The sequence below is a fragment of the Heterocephalus glaber genome, unplaced genomic scaffold (genome assembly GCF_053883595.1).
Source record: "Heterocephalus glaber isolate CG9 unplaced genomic scaffold, H.glaber_assembly_v1.0 deba00001531, whole genome shotgun sequence".
In the NCBI taxonomy this organism is placed as follows: Eukaryota; Metazoa; Chordata; class Mammalia; order Rodentia; family Bathyergidae; genus Heterocephalus; species Heterocephalus glaber.
The window spans coordinates 2534458-2555938 of NW_028258329.1; the positions used below are offsets into that span (position 1 = coordinate 2534458).

At 39.5% G+C, this 21481-nt stretch overlaps 1 protein-coding gene and 1 pseudogene across 6 annotated transcripts in view; both read right to left on the reverse strand.

The window, feature by feature from the left end:
• LOC110350707 (uncharacterized) overlaps positions 1-21481 on the reverse strand; it is a 108260-nt gene that overhangs the window by 40841 nt on the left and 45938 nt on the right. The window lies entirely within an intron of this gene.
• Positions 11230-11394, reverse strand: LOC147824839 (U2 spliceosomal RNA; annotated as a pseudogene).

Below are 21481 nucleotides of genomic sequence, written 5' to 3' on the forward strand. Positions count from 1 at the left end.
CCCAAGTTCTGTGTCTCTGTACATTTCTTTCTGGGATTCTGGGACATTTGGTTCTCTGACCGGGAATCAGGAAAGAAGTGGCCTTTTGGGGCATTGGCCCGAAGTCTACTGAAGGGAGAGGCTCTCTGTCTCCTCAAGAGGAAAGGTGTGCCCCTGGGACTAATTTCTTAGGCTTCCCAACAGGACACAGAAATCCACTCACCAGTTGCAGATCGCCTGAACTCGAGACAGAAGATGACAGAAGGAGGGCTGCTGCTGTTGGTGTCTTGTCTGCCTCTTTCCTTTGCTGGGCAAGAAACCCCGGGAAACCCCCTAGTTGTTAACTTTTGGTTTTGCTTTGGTTTCACTTTGTGAATTTGTATTTTGTAACTCTGCACAAATACAACACTGGGGCCTGATCACCCCTTGTGCTTTGCCATTTAGGAAGATAGCTCCTCCCATTTGTTTTGGTTCACTTCTTGAACTTCGGGCAAAAATAGTGCAGGGGCCTGATTACCTCTTGTACTTTGCCATTTGGGGAGGTAGCTTCTTTCATTTGTTTTGGTTATGGTTACGGGGGTCACCGGGAGGGAATGCGATAACTTCTGAATAAACATTGGAGTGAAAGGGTTCTGGATTGGAGAGTGAGTGGAACAAGCTGTGGAATAAGACAAAGGGAGGAGGTGCTTGCACTGCTGAAGGAGTCCTCCTTGAGTCACAGAATTTATGTGGTCACGTTTAATAAAGGCACAATGGTGAGCTTAAGCAACAGCCCACCTTAGCCTGAATGGACCTTAAAGTGGTTGAGAGACCCACAGCCAGGCAGGTGAGAGAGTGATCCCCACCTTTGTTTGTCTTGTGTCTCCATACAAGGGTACCCATACACATACCAACACTCTGTTTGGCCAATTGTGGGGACAGAAATATCTCATCCTACTGTTTTGAAATGCATGCTTAAGAATTTTAAAAAAGGTTTTACTGGAAATTATGGTATTAAGATGAAACCCCCAAAACTTAGAGCCTTTTATGAGTTAGAATGGCCAATGCTTTGCTGAGCTGGGCCAACTGAGAGATCCCTAGATGAGGGTCTCATCTGGTCCATCTGGCTAACAGTCACCACCCCTGGATGGGAACATCCAGATCAATTTCCCTATATTGATTTATGGCTCAAATTGTGTCACAGAATGCCTCCTTGGCTTCATATGTCCGCCCTGGAAGCAAAAAACAATATCCTGGTCCTCCATCAGAAAGAGGACGATGCTGGAAAGAAACCAGTCCTTTCAGATCAGGACCAAGAGAATTTTGACTTTGCCCCTCCTTTTGTGTTGCTAAATTCAGAGGTGCAGAGGAGGTGGGGACAAAAGCATGAGAACTGCTTGACTTTAGTGCACCAGAGGGTGCATGCTGCGGTCAGACTCAGAGAGGATCGAATAGGGCTTGAATTCAAGTTGGAAAAATAGAATTGAAAAGAGAAAATAAGTAATGCATTGAAAACAGCTAAGAAAGCTCTGAAGGGCATAAAACAAAGCCAGAGAAAGTAAGAAATTTTACAATAGGAATCAAGTTACAAATTTTAGCTAACTGAAAAATGTATCTGTGTTTCAGTTTGAGTTGATGTTTAATTGGTGTGCTTAAAATATTTCTTGTTCATTGAAAATTCTTCAATTGTAATTATAGGGTTAACTTGCTCTTTTCTGTACTTTGTTGATAAAAAACCTCAAGGTCCCTATGGTTCTATTGGCAGCCAACCAAATTTAAAGTGTAACAATCTGAGAACAAAAAGGGACACTTTAAAAATTTAACAGCTAAAGACAAGTTTGTGACAAAAGGTCTATAGTAAGTGAGATAAAAATATTAAAAAGCTATAAGTAAAAGAGATGCAATTTTGATATAAGAAATTTTGTATGTTTGTCTTGTTAGAAAGATAAAAAAATATACAAGACCAGAAGGTTTAGGTATGTCAAAAGATGTGTGAAAATTATTTATCAAGAAAATATGTATGTTTGTTTCTTGGTTTCAAGTTTTTTATGAAAAGTTTAAATATGTTTACATTGGTTGTCATCAAAGGGTTAAATTCTAAGTATGTTACTAATATGTGTACATTGGTCATCTTCAAAGAGTTTAAGAGCCAACAGGTTACAATGCGACCTCTTCCTTTATAGTGAGTTAGAAAAAAACTGTGGGGAAAAGGCACAAATATGTCAGACTAAGATGTGGTATTTGAGATTTGACTTAAAAAAGGACAAAAGGAGGCTAGGTCCAGAGAAAAAAGTCATTTATTCTCTGCCAAGACCACTCCAAAATTCTTCAATTATTTGATTCCATCTTTGCTACCCACTGTCCTAATTGGGAGGACTGTAAAAAGAAATGCAGAGAATTTGAGGGGAAATTAAAAAGATTAATGGCACTAGAATGCCAGATGATATGCAGAATCCAGATGTTTGGCATGAACAGCAATTCCCAGTAAATGTGCAGCCCAAATGGGACCCCAATACCCAAGAAAGACAGGAAAACTTGAGAAATTATTTGACAGCCCTTTTAGCAGGAACGTGGGCTGCAAGTAAAAGACTTTCTAATATGATTAAAGTGTCAGAGACCCAGCAGGAGCCAAATGTGAGCCCTGAGAAATTTTATGAGCAGCTTTGCAAGGTCTACAGAATGTACACACCATTTGACCCGGCAGTACCAGAAAACCATCAGCTAATTAATACAACTTTTGTAAGGAAAATCCAAAGGCAGGAGACTTGGGAAGGCATGAATATAATGCAATTGTTGCAATTAGCTGGGAAAGTGTATGTGAATAGAGAGATAGTGAAAGAGAAAGAGAGAGCCAGGAAGGAAGGTGAGTGGGATCAGAGGAGAGCTCCTTATATAGCAGTAGCTATGGGAGCCAAGCAAGAGAAGGAAAAAGAAAGACAAGGAACAAAAGTAGAAGGAAGACAGAAGAAAGGTTTTTGGCATGAGGACTTAGAACAGTGTGCATATTGCAGAGAAAGAACATTATAAGAATAAGTGTCCAAGGCTCAAGAAAAAGAAAAAGCAGACTTGAAGGAAAGGAAGGATACTGGCACATTGTTGCCTGTGATGGAAGAAAATGACTAACACAGACTGGGCTCAATGCAGCTAGGCCCCCATGAGCCCATGGTTGATATAAAGATAGGGGGCCAAGATATGTCCTTAATGGTGGATAGTGGCACAGAACATTCAGTAGTAACAGCTCCAGTTGCCCCTCTGAGCGGAGAGCACATCCAAGTGATTGGTGCCACTGGAATTTCAGAAAAGCCAGTTTTGCTATGAAAGAACATGTGAAATTGGAGGACATAAAGTAAAGCATGAATTTTGTATATGCCAGAGTACCCTATACCCTTATTAGGAAGAGATTTGTTATCTAAATTGGGAGCTACAATAACTTTCATCCAATGGGAAAATGCATCCCTGCATCTAGATCCTGGAAAAGATCTCATCATGATGATAACAACTAAAAAGGAGGATGAATGACAGTGTTACAATGTGGATGATGTTTGCCGGGCTCCATAAGAATTAAAAACTTTGTTTCCTGGAGTATGGGCAGAGGAATCACCCTCAGGCTTGGCTAAGAATCATCCACCCATAGTTATAGAATTAAAAGACAGTTCAGCCCCCATTGCTGTAAAACAATATCCGATGTCCAGGCAAGCCTGAATTGAAATCAGGCCCCATATCATGAGATGAATTTGGACTTATTAAAGAACGTAAGTCACCTTTGGAACACCCCTTTGCTGCCTGTTCAGAAACCCGATGGAGACTATAGGCCAGTGCAAGATCTACTGGCTGTAATGACAGAATAGTAATGCTGCACCCAGTGGTCCCTAACCCCTATACTTTGTTGGGTCTGATACCCCCAGAGTCAGCATGGTTTACTTGTTTGGATTTAAAAGATGCCTTCCTTTGCCTTTGCATCTCTCCTCTCCGTCAACCTATCTTTGCATTTGAATGGAAAGACCTGAGTGATGGGAAAAAGACTCAGTTTACTTGGACTAGATTGCCACAGGGATTTAAAAACTCACCCACACTTTTCAGGGAAGTCCTAGCCAAGAACTTGCTTACCTTCCCCATGGAACACTATAGCTGCATCCTATTGCAATATGTAGATGACTTGCTGTTACGTAGCCCAACCCAAAAGCAATGCTGGGAAGGCACCAAAAATGTTGTGGCTGGACTTACAAGAAAACTGGGTATAAGGTATCATGGAAGAAAGCCCAGATTTGTGTACAGAATGTTAAATATTTAGGACTTCAAATAACACAGGACATGCATTGCCTAGGAAATTAAAGGTTATTAGTGCCATCCCTGAACCCCAAATAAAGAAGCAGCTGAGAGAGTTTCTTGGGGTGGTAGGCTTCTGTAGAATTTGGATTCTGGGTCTTACAGAAATCTCTAAATTCCTTTATGAAGCCCTAAAGGGATAGGAGGAGAATCATCTGCATTGGACTATTGAACAAAGGGAAGCTTTTAAGAAATTAAAATTGACTTTAGCAGCTGCCCCAGCCCTAGGCATACCAGATATAAAGTAGCCTTTTACTCTATATGTGACTGAGAAAAAACTATGTGGCCCTTGGAGTATTGACCCAAGAAGTAGGCCCATGGAATCAACTGGTGGCATATTTGTCTAAGAATTTAGATCCATAACAAAAGGATGGTCTCCTTGTCTTTGGGCCTTAGCAGCTTCAGTTCTATTGATTCAAGAAGCAGACAAGCTGACTTTAGTTCAGAAACTGACTGTGCAGGTTCCACACATGGTCCTAGAACTGCTGAACACAAGGGAGCATCATTGGCTCTCAAATAATTGGGTTACTCAGTATCAAGCCCTTCTCTGTGAGAACCCCCATGTGTGGTTTATTCCTGTAAAAACTTTAAATCCTGCTACCTTTTTGCCCATAGAGACAGGCTCTCCCAATCATGACTGCTTGAGTGTCACCAATGAGCTCTTTTCCAGCTGCCCTGACTTGCAAATGGTACCCTTGTCTGATGCTGACCTTGTTCTGTTCATGGATGGGAACAGCTCCATGGAAGATGGGGTTCATCATGCTGGATATGCAATAACCACAAAGGATGGGGTGATCCTAGCTGGGGCCCCAAACTTTTGGCTGATTGGCACAATGAGCTAGGTTCTGGGCACTCATGCAGGCACTCTGATGGGCAAAGGGTAAAAAGGTAAATAATATATACAGACTCTCACTATGCATTTTCTCCATGGCATGATTCATTGAGAGTGAGGTCTTCTCACAGCAGAAGGGAAGCAAATCAAAAATAGACAGGAAATTATACAGTTGCTAGGTGTGGGAACCTAGCAATGTCACAGTAATACATTGTTCAGGACATCAGATAGGCAAAGACTTCATTACATAAGGTAACAATAAAGCTGACACAGAAAGCCAAGAGACAGTGCACTCAAAGCCCTGCTCTCACCACTCCAGAGGCTGGTGAGTCAACGCATGGCTGAAGAATGGGAGTGCCAGGAAAGACAGCATGGACTCTTGTGCTATGCCAGATCACTACTGCTCTGAATTTCTTTGTTTTTGAACTGCGAGTGTTTAAGCCTAGTGATGAACATTTTGTAACTTTCAAAATGGTAAAATGGGAACCAGAGGGCTATCCTTTCACTGTATTATTTGATGCTTGCCCAAGAGAACATTATGGGGAGCCTGGGATAGCTTCTGATTGTGGGGGATACTCAGTTGAAAAGTCATACTGTAAAGGAAAAATAAGGGTTTGGCTCCACAACTTGATTGCTGGATGTGTTGCTGGCAATTGTGATAAGTCTGAATGAGGTCAATGTAATCCTATGTCCATGTATGTGCCAGACCCATGGAATCTCACGTGGTTGCAAGGAAAAATATTTCAGATTTATATAAGGTATCAGTCCACCGCCAAACATGGATCTCAAAAGATGAAGCAGTGGACATTACAAATCAAAAAGGTGTGGAAAACTGCTCCCCCTAAGATAGGAAAGACCCCTGCCCTTCAAGAAATCCAAGCTATGCTGAAAGGGCACTCTCAGAATTATACTGGAATAGATAATGATAAATCTAATTGCTGATGCAAGCAAATTAGGAGTTGGCATCAGATTGCTGGTTATGTACCCCCTTAAATTTGATGAATTATGAAGCAATAGGAATATACATCAACATAACCCTTAACATCACCAGAACAGCCATGCACTCACTTTTGAGATACCCACCCAGGACAATCGGAAACAGGACTTGTTTCCTAGGACAGAATAGGAGTAATGAGGAAAATAATGAAAGCTGCACCAACTTGGTCTTGTTGAATGAGGAAAACAACTATGAAGCACCTAATGGGACCTTTTTCATCTGTGGGGATGGAGTGTACAAGGTGATCTCGGGAAAAACCACCACAAAGTGTACTTTAGGGATTCTAATCCCAAATTTATCTGTTTACATCCCAGCAGCCATAAAAAAATGTGCCTTTACAAATCACTTCCCTGGTGCAAACAATTCAAACAAAGAGAGGCCCGGTGGTGCTACCTGTCCTAACTGGACTTGCAATCACTGGCAGTCTCGTTTTGGGGGGGACAGCCATTGGCCTAGGGCAAAAACAGTATACTTTATTAGGACAAGAGATTAGAAAAGACCTCAAGGAAATTCGAGATGCACTCCAAGCCCTAGAAACTCAGCTAGATTCTCTAGCCCATGTGGTGCTGCAGAATAGATGAGCTCTTGATTTGCTCACAGTTCAAAAAGGGGAGAACCTCTTTATTCCTTAGTTAAGAATGTTGTTATTATGCTAATAAGTCTGGTACAGTGTAAAAATCACTGGATAAATTAAGAGATTGAGTTAAGACTCTTGATAATAAATTTGGTACAGGAGAGCCATCTTATGGAATTGATTTTACTTGGAAAGAATAGAAAACTTGGATAGGACCCCTTTTGGGCCCTCTCTTTGTTATCATATTAATGCTGATGTTTGGTCCTTGTGTTGTCAAGTGGATTTCAAAATTTATCCATCAGCATATTGCTGATGCTCAACATTATCAAATGATGCTAATAAAAAATTAGATAAATTAAATAAGACATATTATGGATAGAAGAATCATCTTGAAGCAGACAAAGGGAGGAATGATAGAGAAAATTTAAACAATAAGTTAGTTATTAAGGTAGTTGAAGTAGAATAAGTAATGCATTCCTTTAAGATTTACTTTTCCTGAACTCTTATTGTTTAAGGTGATGGCTAACTGAAACTTTGACCTATAACCTAGCTGTAGATAACATTTAACCTGGAGAAAAGAAAAGTAGAAATGTTTGGGTAGTTTACAATGTATGTGTTTTAAGCACCATCTGTTTGTTATATGTCTGTGACTTTAACCGTTAATAGGAACTAGTTGTAAAAGAGAAACAGAAATTTTATTAAGACCACCAGGAATGAGATAATGGCTAAAAGAATGGGGCGGAGATTGATCAGATGCATTTCTGGCAGTCCCACCCTGCTAGCAAGTAAAGGCTTTTTTTTTTTTTTGTACCCAACTTCTGTGTCTCTGTACATTTCTTTCCATGATTCTGGAACAATACTACAAAATTACTATGATAAAAACAACATGGTACTGCTAAAGAAACAGACCTGAGGATCAGTGGAATAGATTAGAAGATCCAGAAAAAACTCCAGACATACTCAGCCACCTCATGTCTGACAAAGGATCCAACCATCCTCACGAGAGGAAAGATAGCCTCTTTAATAAATGGTGTAGGAAAAAAAGGATTTCAACCTGCCAAAGATTAAAACTAGACCCCTATCTTTCAACATACACTAAACTAAGATTGAAGTGGATTAAAGAACTAAATATTAAAACAGAAACACTAAACTTGCTGGAAGATAAGTTAGGTAGAACTCTTGAAGACATTGGCATAGAAAAAGACTTTATGAAGAAAATCTCAGTAGCATGGGAACTAGCACAAAGAATCAACAACTGGGATCTCATCTTATTAAAAAGCTCCTGTACTGCAAGAGAAACCACCAACAGAGCTAAGAGACAACCTACAATGTGGGAAAAAAGTTTTACCAGCTCTTCCTCAGACAGAGGACTACTATGTAGAATATATAAAGAACTGAAAAAAATCAGACTGCCCAAATTCAAAGACCCAATTCAAAAATGGGCATCTGAAGTGAACAGACTTTTCTCAGACAAAGAAGTAAAAGCAGCAAATAAACACATGAAAAAATGTTCAACATCACTGGTCATTCTAGAGATGCAGATGAAAATAACACTGAGATTCCACCTTGGAAAGAATGGCTGCTATCAAGAAATCAACCAATGACAAATGTTGATAGGGCTCTGGGGAGAAAGGAACCCTTCTCCATTGTTGGTGGGGGTGAAGACTGGTGCAACAACTGTGGAAATCAGTATGGAGATACCTCAAAGAACTAGGGGTAGAGGTCCCATTTGACTCAGCTATTCCCCTGCTGGGCATCTTCTCAAAATAATTAAAAGATCATACCACAGTGATATATGTGCACCCATGTTTATAGCAGCACAGTTTGTAATAGCTAAAGCTTGAAAACAGCTCAAGTGCTCATCAACTGGAAACTGGATAAAGAAGATGTGTTTTTTTTTATAAAATGGAGTACTACATAGCCATAAAGAATGAGAGACTAGAGACATTTATAGGTAAATGGATGCATAATGAGGCCATACTCTTAAGTGAAATAAATAGGACATACATGTAAATACTGAAAGTGTAAATAATGATTAAAATGAATGATTGACTATGTGAAATAGGAAGAAAAGGTCCAAGGGGGTACAGGAAGTGGGAGGGGAAGGGGAAAGGAAAGAAGGGAAAGGAAAAATTATGAGAAAAGGAAAAAATGGAAACAAAGTCTCTGCAAATAGGGAAGGGTGGAGGGGTTGAAGGGAGCACAGGGAATGGGGAAAAAATAAGAACCAAGATACATCATGTACAGGTACAAGCACCCAATGATAAATGTAAATGTACTGCATACCTAAAATGTACCAATAAAAGAATCTAAGGAAAAAAATAAAAATAAAAAACCCGAATCATTATCTTGTATGCTTGCAATTATCAATTTAGAAATGAAAATAAGATAATTCCATTGAAGCAAGCAAGAAAAAAGGGAAATACTTAGGAATGCTTTAAGCATGGTAAGTGTAAGCTGTGTGAATTGAAAATTATTAAACATACTGAAGAGCCAGGGTTTTAGCTCAGTGGATCTGCCACCTGCTTCACAAGTGCAACATCCTGAGTTCAATCCCTGGTACCAAAAAAACAAACAAACAGAAAAAAAAATACTGAAAAAATCCCAAATACCTGGGAAAATACATTATTATTTAATCAGAAAGAAGGCTTAATATTTTAAAAATGGCAATATTTTCCAAATGAACCTTAGACTAATACCATCTATCTGTTGAAATAATTTCTGCCAAAATTTCAGCTGCAGCATTTATCAAGCTGTTTATACTATTTTCATGAGAAAGTAAGTTATCTGGAATAGTCAGAACGATCTTGATAAGGAAGGCCAAGGTATGAGTGCTTGACTTACACTCCTTAATTTCAAAACTTACTTCAAAGTTATAGTAATCAAAATATTATGGTACTAATAAGGATGAACATAATGATAAATGGATAGAACTGATAAGCTAAAAGTTAACTGTTAAATTTATGATCAATTGATTTTACAAATAAGCCAAGACAATTCAAAGAGGTCAAATGCATTTTCATAAATGTTTTTGGCACAAGTGGGTATCCACGTATCCACATACAAGATGGACTCCTTTCTCACATCCTGTATTCAACTGAAACACAATGAACGGTAGACCTGAATGTTAGATCCAAAACCTGTAGAAGAGAACAAAAAATGAGTTTCAATGACTTTCTCTAAGATGATATGATGACAATGATATAAACAGGAAAAGGAAAAATAGGTAAATCAGACATTATCACTATTTAAAACTTTTGCAATTATAATTTCATCAAAAAGTGAGACAGCTCAAAGAGTGGAATAAAATAATTAGAAACCACATTGCTGAAAATAGTTTTTTGTTGAAAATAGTCATCTGAACAATGCAAACTCTTACAAATGAATAACAAAATGTGATGCAAATATCCAAATTTAATGATTAAAATATTTGAAGAGGCACTTCTCTCAAAAGCTTTTTATTTTGAGACAGAGTGTTGCTATGTAGTTCAGCTGGCCTTGAACATGCTAGGAAGACCAGGCTGGCCTCAAACTCATGGTGATCCATCTGCCTCAGCCTCCCAAGTGCTGGGATTAAAGGCACGTGCCCGCACACCTGGTAGCTGCAAACATGTTATTGATAAACCCATTAAACACATGAAAAGGTGTTTGGCACCTTTAATTATTAGAGCAGTAGAAATGTAAAACAGCATAAGTATGCTGAACAAATCTCAAAGACGTATTAATAAATGAAAGCAGCCTTTTTGAAAAAAATGTGTAATTTCATTTAAATAATACTACAGCAAAGTTGAAATTAAAATCAAAGTATAATATTAGTGTTTACTGGTGCTTTGTTAGAGAAGAAACTCAAATAATTGAAGTCCAGGGATTGCTACTGGGCAATGAAAAAGTTTCTGTATGATACTATAATGGTGCAGAGATAACACAATGGAAGATGTATTGAGACACAAAGTGCCAACCCACACATGTAAAACTGTATATATGTATTACTCTGTGAGATCACAGGGTGCAGTGCTGACAAAATTAAAAAAAACACATATTAGGGCTGTGTCTAATATGCCCTAGTGAAAGGCAAGGAAAAGAGGACTGGTCTAAGTAAATTCAGAAATACATAGAAATTCTACATTTTGGAGGACTTTCCTAAAAGAACTATCCACTTTTGGACAAGTTGCTTTCCATGTCAGCAAGTATTGCCAGTCCTGAAACAACTTTCTGTGTATTTTAATGAATGATGAAGTTAATGTAGTTAACTGATCATCACTGGACTAGGAGGCTAAGGTAAATAGGTGGGAATGGGTGATTTAGTTCCTGGGGTACTGGATGAGTTCACAAGGTGCTAGGAACAAGAGTAATTAATCTTTAATATAGAGACATACGGGGGTAGGTAGAAAGACTGATAGATAGGTTAATGTGTGTGAGTTAGTGTATACAAATATTCTGTCCCACTGCCAACTGGCAATTTGTGAGATTTATAGAAAGAAGTATCAGGAACCAAGAGGAGAGACTGTCCAGATATTATGATCTGTGCCATCTCCAATAAACAGAGCTCCAGCTCCTTGAAAAAATGGTGGCTCACTTAGGAAACTCACTTCATTACTCTGAAGCACATTGTAGTGACAAAAAGTAAGAATATAGTAAACCAAGATACAACGTACTACGCAAATAAAGATACTACACTTGATCTTAGCCAAAAGGCTGAGAAGCGATCCCAAGCAAATAAAGAAGCAAAATAAATTTGTAATTACTTGGATATTTCAAAAAGATACAGGAGGCAATTGATAGACTAGGTGCGGTGGTGCACATGAACAATCCTAGCACTCTAGGTGACTGAGGCAGGAGGATCTTCAGTTCAAGCCCATGCTGGGCAACTTAGCAACTTAGCAAGGTCCTGTCTTAAAGTAAAAAAATGAAAAGAGCTGGGGATATAGCTCAGTGTGAAGACCCTATGTTCAAGCCTCAGTACTCCAAAGAAATGAATGAATAAACCAAAAAGTAGAAAAATTGAGTAAAATAACAAATAAAGCAGCACATGTAAGATATAAAATACATAACCGAGTGAGTAATTATTTAACAAATAAGGGATAATTGGCAAACTAGCAATGCTGGAAAAATTCCAAGTAATTTTATAGATACCTAATCCATATAAAGGTAGAACACGAAAGTCAATTTTTTTTTTTGGTAATGGGGATCGAACTCAGGACCTTGCGCTTGTGCGGCAGACGCAGTGCCACTGAGTTAAATCCCAAGCCACAAAAGTCTATTTCTTCAGTTTCTACCATGTACAGTAATTTCCTTCCAAAGAGCACAAAAAAGGGAAGGAGAATCATTTTACAGAGAGTGAATCTGATGAACTCATGCAGGTGCTGAAATTAGCATCACTGGTGAGAAAGCATTTGATATTATGTGGCCTCAATGCGTGGTGATAAGAATGCCATTTCCCTCTGAGAATCTCCTGCTTAAAACCCAACAATCCGGTGTAATCATGGGAAAAACATCAGAAAAATCCCAAAGGAGAAATGAGTCTGGGAAACTGCCACAGCCAAAGAATACTGAGCATACAGGATACTAAAATGATATCTGGATGGGATCCTGGGACTAAAAACAAACATTAACAGAAAACTAAGAAATGAGGGTGAAGTGTGGATGAGAGTGAGTGCTAATGTATGGTATTGGGTTGTTACGACAATGTGCCATGCTGACATAAGGGAATAATAAGGAAAACTGTGGATCGATAGGAATATAGACACTTTCTCTACCTCCTATGCAATTGTACTGTAGATCTACAGCTACTCAAATGTTTAACAACAATGTTTCGGGGTGTTTGAACCTCATTTTAAATGGAATAAATAATCCCCTAAAGTGTGATAAAAATACAGTGAATGTTTAAATTTGAAAAACAAATTTATTACTGTAAAATAGATATTGCCTTTAGTCCCTCTCAAAATACTGCCCTTGACCTTAGGCATGCTTATCCTAATTTTCTTGCCACATTCTGAAATAGATCTGGAAGTCCTCTTTGGTAAGTGCTTTTAGTGTGCTGTCATGGGTAACTCCAAGTCCTGAATCAATTCAAAGTATTTATTTTTCATGGCTATTTTGTCTTTGCAGAGTAGAAGTCACAGTGCCAGCCAGTGAATAAGGTGGACAACAGCGGACTGTTACTGAATGGGGCTTTTCAGGGAGTGGTTCTGAGTTTTTTTGTGTTTCAAACAAAGAACTGAGCAGGACACTTGGAAAGATCAGCAAGAGTAAAATTTATTAAGAAGGATTAACAAGAGTAGGTGAAAAAAGCAATGGTCCACTCCACAGGGTGGGAGTAGTCCAGAGGGAAGGGTTCATGGCCCAGAGAGGGGCAGGCACTGGGCCTCGTACAGTCCTGGGTTTATGGGGTGGCTTCTACCTGAGGACTGGCAAGAGTCATGGCTCAGCAGGGTACTAGCATTGGCCACCTGTCTCAAAGGGAGTTTTTGATCATACACATTTTTAGAGGATGTGTTGTGGCATCCAAAGCTCATGGTGGGGCATGGGGTGGGCCAAACCCACAATGTTGATGATGCTGTTCACAGGCCAGGGTAATGAGTTTTGGTTTTTGCGTGCCTGGGATTCTTTGGAGGGCAAGGTAACATTTATCTGCTTTCTGATAGTCTGACATAGCCATCTTTGCTCAGTCTGGCTTCTTGATTCTTGTTTGTAGCTTTCTGTTGTTTACTTGCCCTTGTTCTACATCCTGTGTCAGTGACAACACTGAAATGGTTTTACAAGCCTGTGTTTTGGCTGGATGGTACCCAGCAGTAGCATTCATTGAGTATTTTATCACACCTGTAAAGATACTCATGAAAGAGGACTTCCAGAACTGCTTCAGAAAGTGGCAAGAACTTTGTGACAAGGAGATATATTTTCAGTCAGATTAGTGGCAATGTGTCTTCTGCTTGAATTGCCTAACAGGGTCCCACTTCCTTCATGGGCTGTGAAGATATCCTGGTGTGACCACTTCTCACTTACTGTATGACTTCTTGGAATAACTGTTTGCTTGCTGCAAACTCATCAATCACAACTCTTCTTGAGTAGTCTCCTTGAGTTACACTGCAGAACCCAGTTGAAGCCACAGCACACAGGAATTTAATTATATATTTCTCCTTATGCATTTTTATCCAGGATGGCTCCTTGCTTCCCTGGCCCTGAATGGTATGCTGTTTTCTACTCACCGGGATCCTTACATCGTATGCTGCTGTTCATAATCCATGTGTTTTGTTGATTTTCCCCGTGTGTTTCATTTGAATATCACACCTTACTTTAACTTCTTTCTCAGACGGAACTATCATAGAGAGGAGCTATTTTGTAGAAATAAAGTGGTCACAAGGCAAATGATAAACAAAAGGGATCTGCTATGGGAAAAAATTTTCTGTGAGAGAGAGAACTTTGTCATGGATCAGATATTTAGACATTAGGGTATCAACCAGGACACAGAAGTATTCTGTGATAGGCACATTGTAAACATCAAGGACATTAATTCTGTCAGGGCTGGGGTGGAGTTTGTCATCAGTGTACACAGAAAGATCTGAAGAACAAGCTACAGGTATAAAAGCTGCAACAAATGTGTAGAGGTCATTCTATAAAATTGAGAAGGATGGCAGAAATATCAGTTACTTGAAAGCATTCACTAATATGGTAGCTTTCTAAAGATGTGGGCCATCCTGTAGCTTGGGAAGTTTGCTTTTATCTTAGAAATAGGAACAATGAACCCTGTAATTTGCATTTTAATACCTCAATCAAGAGTAAGTCTGTATCTCTGTCTTTTTATGTTTTCCATCAGTAAATCACTTTGCTATCAGTCAGTAAGGATGTAAATACATTATGACTTTTATAAAATACTGATGCTTCTCCACATGTTACTGTGGACAACTTTCCTTTTGGTTATTGGGAAGATAAGTGGACTGAGGTATAAATCGATGAATAAACTGAATGAAGAACAAACTCATATAATTTTAGAAATTTACTGTATTCTCAAGTTAACAGCAAGTTCAGATCTGAAATCCATGAACCACTCATCCACTGAGCTCTGCCTTCTGTTCAGGCTGCAGGGGACATAGGGTATTGGGTTCTTCCATTGTGGTGTGGTTCTAGCCCTTGGGATGTTTCTATCAGCTTCTTTCTGAGAATACTAGTGACCACATCCCCTCTTAAATCTGAGCACTCCGCTCATGGTCATGCTGGTGATGTGGAGAGGGGCACTCTGAGTCCATATTTAGGTCATGTTTTTATAGCCTCCTACTATGTTGTGTTTTTATTTTCTTTTACTTTGGTGAGGGATACTATCAACAGAATAATCATGGCAGACTATAATGCATACAACATAGACTGTGTTATGGTGTTTCTGTCAACAATACGACCTGAATATGACAGTAGCAATCCCATTGCCATTATCATTACCATTACAATGACAATGAAGGTAAAAAGTTTTCATGGCTAGTGAGATCATAGTCACTATAATTTCGTGGTGCAGCACAGAGGAGGAGGCTTCTAGGCCACTGTATCACTGCTTCCAGTGCAGAGGAGGCTTCTGGGGCACCATAGCACCACTCCCACTGCAGAGGAGGATTCTGGGCAGCCATACCACTGCTCTCAGTGCAGAGGAGGTGAGCTGCATGGGCACCAACAGCACACAAACACACACACATGCCCCTTCAAAATTATGTAAACAAGTCTCAAAACCAGACTTCCAGATCACCTACAGCAAACCCAAAGGGAAGCAAGATGGGACACTCTGATTATTAACCACCTGGACTCCCTGAATTGGCAACAAAAGAGGATCTGGAAAATATGAAATAAGAAATAATTTTTCAGATGACAGCAGAGATTGTGCTCATAGGGCAAGACACGATTAATAAATCTAGAGAGGAGCTGAGGAACATGATGGAATCCCAACATAGGAAACAAATGGAATCCATAAAACAGATGCAAACAGATTTCCAGGAGATGAAAAACTCCAATGAAAGTCGATGCAGCAGAATGAGCCAATGTGAGGACAGAATTTCAGGTATAGAAGATAAGATTGGAATTAGTGACCAGGAAAAGAAAAATTGCTTTAAAATTGTAAGAGACCACAAGAAATCAATCCAGAAGCTGCTAGATGATGGAAAGAAGAATGACATAAGGCTGATTGGAGTCAATGAAGAAACAGGAGAGAGTGTAGATGACATAAAAAAACTATTCAAAGAAGTGATGGCAGAAAACTTTCCAAGCAGGGGAAAATAACTTGACGTACAGATAAGTAAGGCATATACAATGCCAAATAGCCTTGATAAAAAAAACTACACATAGGCATATAATTGTTAAGATTCCAGAAACCCAACAGAAGAACAAAGTTCTACAAGCACTTAGAGAAAAGAAACAAATCACATACAAAGGAAAGCCCATCAGAATAACAGCAGACTTCTCAATGCAAACCCTCAAGGCAAGAAGAGCTTGGAGTGGTGTAATCCAAACCATAAAGGAAAACAGCCTTCATCCCAGATTGATGTACCCTGCAAAACTATCTTTCAAAATGGATGGAGAAATAAGATACTTTCCGGACAAAGAGCACCTTAGGAACTTCATGAATACCAAACCAGCACTCCAAAAAATTTTAGACAATATCCTAGGAAAAGACAATGGGGATCACAACCCCAGGAAGCTCAGCAGAATGAATCCATCAGGCATGACAAGAAATTAAATCCAAAGTGGGAAAATCCAAAAAAAAGAAAAAGTCAAGACAATGATGTCAATACATATCAATTATAACCATCAATATTAATGGTTTCAATTCACCAATCAAAAGAAATAGTCTGGCAGAATGGGACAAGAAACAAAAGCCAACAATATACTGCATACAAGAAACACACTTAGTTTGCATGGAAGACCCCAAATCACCCCGCTGCAGACAGTCAGGTCTGTGCATGCCCTACGAAGGTCCCCAGTCATGCAGAACATGCTGAACCAGTCCGCTGCAGACAGGCAGGTCTGTGCACGCCCTACTGAGGTCCCGAGTCACGTGGAACATGGCCAATCAGCCCACGCCCCAGCTGCAATCCACTGGACCCCCCTGCTCCTCTGTACAGCCACCTGGTTCCACACTACAAAGATGCAGAGGACTTTGGACCACCAGACCATGGTACTGTGTCCCGCTGCTCCCGGCCCAGAGGTAGGGGCTTCTGAGCCACCGTCCCACTGCTCCTGGTCCAGAGGAAGGGGCTTTCCAGTCACCATCCCTCCTGCTGCTCCCAGCCCAGAGGAAAGGGCTTTTGGGCCACCTTCTGTCCCGCTGCTCGTGGCCAAGAGGAAGGGGCTTCTGGGCCACCATCCCTCCCACCACTCCTGGCCCAGAGGTATGGGCTTCTGAGCCGCCATCTCACTGCTCCTGGTCCAGAGGAAGGGGCTTCCCAGCCACCATCCCTCCTGCTGCTCCCAGCCCACAGGAAAGGGCTTTTGGGCCACAATCCCTACCGCAGCTCCCATCCCCTGTCCCACTTTTCCCAGCTCAGAGGAGGTAATCTGTGCAGGCATTAACAGCTCCCCCCCCCAGTCAAAATGAGAAAACACATAAATAAGTCTCAAAACCAGACTTCTAGATCACCTACAGCAACCCCAAAGGGAAATGAGATGGAACACTGTGATACTCAACCACCTGGACCCACTGAACTGGCAACAAAAGGGGATCTGGAAAAAATGAAATCAGAAATAATTTCTCAGATAACAGGAGAAATTGTGCCCCTAGTGCAAGACATGATTAATAAATCTAGAGAGGAGCTGAGGAACATGAAGGAATCCCAACACAGGAAACAAATGGAATCCATAAAACAGATGCAAATAGATTTCCAGGAGATGAAAAACTCCATTGAAAGTCTACACAGCAGAATGAGCCAATGTGAGGACAGAATTTCAAATATAGAAGATAAGATTGCAATTAGTGACCAGGAAAAGAAAAATTGCTTCCAAATTATAAGGGAACATGAGAAATCAATCCAGCAGCTTCTAGATGATGCAAAGAAGAATAACATAAGACTGACTGGACTCAATGAAGAAACAGGAGAGAGTTCAGATGACATAAAAAAAACTCTTCACAGAAATAATGGCAGAAAACTTCCCAAGCAGGGGAAAAGAGCTTGACATACAGATAAGTGAGGCATATAGGACTCCAAATAGCCTTGATCAAAAAAAATCTATACATAGGCATATAATTGTTAAGATTCCAGAAACTCAACAGAAGAATAAAGTTCTACAAACATTTAGAGAAAAGAAACAAATCCCATACAAAGGCAAGCCCATCAGAATCACAGCAGAGTTCTCAACACAAACCATCAAGGCAAGAAGAGCTTGGAGTGATGTATTTCAAGCCCTAAAAGAAAACAGCCTCCAACCCAGACTGATGTACCCTGCAAAACTATCTTTCAAAATTGATGGAGAAATAAGATACTTTCATGACAAAGAGCACCTTAGGAACTTTGTGAATACCAAACCAGCACTCCAAACAATTTTATACAATATCCTAGGAACAGACATTGAGGATCACAACCCCAGGAAGCAAAGCAGAATGAACCTATCTGGCATGACAAGAAATTAAATGTAAAGGGGGAGAACCCAACAGAAAGAAAAAGTCATGGCAATGACAAGTCAATACGTTTCAGTTATAACCATCAATGTTAATGGTCTCAATTTACCAATCAAAAGAAATAGACTGGCAGAATGGGTCAAGAAGCAAAATCCAACAATATGCTGCATACAAGAAACACACTTAATTAAAAATCAAACTCACAGACTGAAAGTTAAAGGGTGGAAAACAATACTCCATGTGACAGGAACCTGAAAAAAAGCAGGAGTAGCTATCCTTTTTGCAAATCAAGTAGATTTCAAACCAACACTGATTAAGAGAGATGAAGAAGGACACTACATCCTTGTAAAGGGAAGAATCCAAGAGGAAGAGATGACAATCATAAATATCTATGCACCAAACACTAGTGCACCCAACTATATAAAACAAATACTAACGGACATGAAAAGTCATATATGCACTAATACAATTGTAGTGGGGGACCTCAACACCCCACTGTCACAAATAGACAGATCAACTAGACAAAAAATAAGTAATGAAATACTAGAACTCAATCGAACTCTTGAACAAATGAACTTAACAGATGTTTACAGAGTCTTCCACCCCACAAAACCAGAATACACATTCTTCTCAGCTGCACATGGGTCATTCTCAAAAATAGACCACATACTCACACATAGAACATGTTTAAGTAAGTGCAAAGGAATTGAAGTTATCCCCTGTATATTATCAGACCATAGTGTGATGAAATTGGAGATCCATAGCAAAAGAAACTCAAAAAATTTCGTGAACACATGGAAATTGAGCAACACACTTATGAATAACCAATGGGTCACAAAGAAAATTAAAGAAGAAATCAGACAGTTCCTTCAATTAAATGACTATGACAACACAACATATCGGAATCTATGGGACACAATGAAAGGAGTCTTCTGAGGGGAATTCATAGCAGTGAATACACATATTAGGAAAACAGAATGAGCCCAATTAAACAACTTGATGCTGCATCTCAAGCTTCTAGAAAAAGAAGAACAGGACAACCCCATCCTCATACAAGGGAGGAAATTATAAAGATCAGAGGAGAAATCAATGCAATGGAGACTAAGAGAACGATACAAAAAATCAATGAAGCCAGGAGTTGGTTCTTCGAAGGAATCAACAAAATTGACAAACCCTTAGCCAACCTTGTCAGAAAAAGGAAAGAAAAGGCCCAAGTCCATGCAATTAGGAGTGAAAAGGGAGAAATTACAACAGACCCAGCAGAAATCCAGAGAATCATCAATACCTACTTCCAGAACCTATACGCCAATAAGATGGACAACACAGAAGAAATGGACAGATTCCTAGATACATATGAATTACCAAACGAAGAAGACCTAAAAATTCTGAACAACCCAATATCAACCAATGAAATTGAAAAGGTAATTAAAAACTTATCAACTAAGAAAAGCCCGGGCCCTGATGGCTTCACTGTTGAATTCTACAAGACATTTAGAGAGGAACTGCTGCCACTACTGTTTAAACTCTTCAATGAAATTGAAAGGGAAGCAATACTCCCAAATTCCTTCCTGGAAGCAAGCATCACCTTGATCCCCAAAGCAGAGAAAGACCCAACCCATAAGGAGAACTATAGGCCAATCTCACTAATGAACATAGATGCAAAAATCCTTACTAAGATACTGGCAAACAGAATGCAGAAGATCATCAAGAAGATCATACACCCTGATCAAGTGGGATTCATCCCAGGGATGCAGGGATGGTTCAATATACGAAAATCAATCAATGTAATACACTATATCAATAGAGCCAAGGACAAAAACCATATGATTATCTCCATACATGCAGAAAAAGCATTTGACAAAATCCAACAGGCATTTATGATAAAAACCCTACAAAAAATTGGAATAGACGGTCTCTACCTCAAACTGATAGAAGCCATCTATGAAAAACCAACAGCCAATATCACACTAAATGGTCAAAAACTGAAATCCTTCACACTCAAATCAGGAACAAGACAAGGATGTCCACTATCACCACTCTTGTTCAATATAGTTCTGGAAACATTAGCCACAACAATTAGACAAGAGAAAGAAAGAAAAGGAATAAAGATAGGTAATTAAGAAGTCAAATTGTCATTATTTGCAGATGACATGATACACTATATAGAAGACCCCAAGAACTCCACCAAAAGTCTTCTAGACTTAATAACCAAATTCTGGCAAGTAGCTGGTTACAAGGTCAACACACAAAAATCAATAGCTTTCCTCTACACGAATGACAGACTCACTAAGAGAAAAATAGGGCAAATAATTCCTTTCACAATAGCATCCAAAAAACTGAAATACCTAGGAATCATCCTAACGAAAGAAATCAAAGACCTCTTCTCTGAAAACTATTGCACTCTGAAAAGAGAGATTGAAGATGATATCAGAAAATGGACAGACATCTCCTGCTCCTGGGTAGGAAGGATTAATGTAGTGAAAATGGCCATACTTCCAAAACTGCTATATAGATTTAATGCAATTCCAATTGAGATCCCAGCAGCATACTTCATGGACCTTGAGAAAACAATCCAAAAATTCGTTTGGAACAAGAAGAGATGTAGAATAGCAAAAGCAACTCTAGGTAACAGAGATATGTCAGGGGGTATCATAACCCCCAACTTGAAGCTATAATACAAAGGTACTGTGATAAAACCAACATGGTACTGGCAAAGAAACAGACGTGAGGACCAGTGGAACAGATTAGAAGATGCAGAAACAACTCCAGAGACACTCATCCACCTCATCTTTGACAAAGGAGCCAAACATCCTCACAGGAGGAAAAATAGCCTCTTTAATAAATGGTGTTGGAAAAATTGGGTTTCAATTTGCCAAAAATTAAAACTAGACCGATATCTCTCACCATGCACTAAACTAAAATTGAAATGGATTAAAGATTTAAATATTAAAAGAGAAACAATAAACCAGCTGGAAGAGAGGTTAGGTAGAACTCTTGAAGATATTGGTGTAGGAAAAGATTTTTTGAACAAAACCTCAGTTGCCCATGAACTGGCATGAACAATCAACAAGTGGGATCTCTTCTTGTTAAAAGCTTCTGCACAGCAAGAGAAACCACCAGCAGTGGGAAGTGACAACGTACAATGTGGGAAAAAATTTTCACCTGCTATTCCTCAGAAAAAAGTCTACTATCTCGAACCTATAAAGA